This window comes from Xylocopa sonorina, unplaced genomic scaffold, assembly GCF_050948175.1.
Source record: "Xylocopa sonorina isolate GNS202 unplaced genomic scaffold, iyXylSono1_principal scaffold0328, whole genome shotgun sequence".
NCBI classification, from domain to species: domain Eukaryota; kingdom Metazoa; phylum Arthropoda; class Insecta; order Hymenoptera; family Apidae; genus Xylocopa; species Xylocopa sonorina.
In genome coordinates this window covers 67552-69845 of record NW_027490399.1, presented here as the reverse complement: position 1 = coordinate 69845, position 2294 = coordinate 67552, and positions in this window count along the sequence as shown.

The window sequence follows — 2294 nt, the reverse complement described above, 5'->3', positions numbered from 1 at the left end:
GCAAGGAAATAGCGTTTGCAGATGTCTACGTATCGTAGCAATAGAGTTCTTATGATTCTTAAAACGCGATATCGCATCTCATTTCTATGTTTCATGGTAAGGTATAATATGATTTGCGAAGTGTCATGTATTCCTCGTCCACACTTCAAATGAATGTGAATGCGACACTTCCTCGCTAGGAAATAGCGTTTGCAGATGTCTACGTATCGTAGCAATAGAGTTCATATGATTCTTAGAACGCGATATCGCATCTCATTTCTATGTTTCATGGTAAGATATAACATGATTTGCGAAGTGTCATGTATTCCTCGTCTACACTTCAAGTGAATGTAAATCCGACACTTCCTTGCTAGGAAATAGCGTCTGCAGATGTCTAGGTATCGTAGCAATAGAGTTCAAACGCTTCTTAAAACTCGATATTGCATCTCATATCTATGTTTCATGATAAGATATAATATTCATTGCGAAGTGTTATGCATTCCTTGTCTACGATTCAAATGAATGTAAATGCGACACTTCCTTGCAAGGAAATAGCGTTTGCAGATGTCTACGTATCGTAGCAATAGTGTTCTTATGATTCTTAAAACGCGATATCGCATCTCGTTTCTATGTTTCATGGTAAGATATAATATGATTTGCGCAGTGTCATGTATTCCTCGTCTACACTTCAAATGAATGTGAATGCGACCCTTCCTCGCTAGGAAATAGCGTTTGCAGATGTCGACGTATCGTGGCAATAGAATTCATATGATTCTTAGAACACGATATCGCATCTCATTTCTATGTTTCATGGTAAGATATAACATGATTTGCGAAGTGTTATGTATTCCTCGTCTACACTTCAAATGAATGTGAATGCGATACTTCCTCGCTAGGAAATAGCGTTTGCAGATGTCTACGTATCGTAGCAATAGCTTTCTAATGCTTCTTAAGACGCGATATCGCATCTCATTTCTATGTTTCCTGGTAAGATATAATATGATTTGCGAAGTGTCATGTATTCCTCGTCTACGATTCAAATGAATGTAAATGCGACACTTCCTTGCTAGGAAATAGCGTCTGCAGATGTCTAGGTATCGTAGCAATAGAGTTCAAACGCTTCTTAAAACTCGATATTGCATCTCATATCTATGTTTCATGATAAGATATAATATTCATTGCGAAGTGTTATGCATTCCTCGACTAGGATTCAAGTGAATGTAAATGCGACACTTCCTTGCAAGGAAATAGCGTTTGCAGATGTCTACGTATCGTAGCAATAGAGTTCTTATGATTCTTAAAACGCGATATCGCATCTCATTTCTATGTTTCATGGTAAGATATAATATGATTTGCGAAGTGTCATGTATTCCTCGTCCACACTTCAAATGAATGTGAATGCGACACTTCCTCGCTAGGAAATAGCGTTTGCAGATGTCTAGGTATCGTAGCAATAGAGTTCATATGATTCTTAGAACGCGATATCGCATCTCATTTCTATGTTTCATGGTAAGATATAACATGATTTGCGAAGTGTCATGTATTCCTCGTCTACACTTCAAGTGAATGTAAATCCGACACTTCCTTGCTAGGAAATAGCGTCTGCAGATGTCTAGGTATCGTAGCAATAGAGTTCAAACGCTTCTTAAAACTCGATATTGCATCTCATATCTATGTTTCATGATAAGATATAATATTCATTGCGAAGTGTTATGCATTCCTCGTCTACGATTCAAATGAATGTAAATGCGACACTTCCTTGCAAGGAAATAGCGTTTGCAGATGTCTACGTATCGTAGCAATAGAGTTCTTATGATTCTTAAAACGCGATATCGCATCTCATTTCTATGTTTCATGGTAAGATATAATATGATTTGCGCAGTGTCATGTATTCCTCGTCTACACTTCAAATGAATGTGAATGCGACCCTTCCTCGCTAGGAAATAGCGTTTGCAGATGTCTACGTATCGTGGCAATAGAATTCATATGATTCTTAGAACGCGATATCGCATCTCATTTCTATGTTTCATGGTAAGATATAACATGATTTGCGAAGTGTTATGTATTCCTCGTCTACACTTCAAATGAATGTGAATGCGATACTTCCTCGCTAGGAAATAGCGTTTGCAGATGTCTACGTATCGTAGCAATAGCTTTCTAATGCTTCTTAAGACGCGATATCGCATCTCATTTCTATGTTTCCTGGTAAGATATAATATGATTTGTGAAGTGTCATGTATTCCTCGTCTACGATTCAAATGAATGTAAATGCGACACTTCCTTGCAAGGAAATAGCGTTTGCAGATGTCTACGTA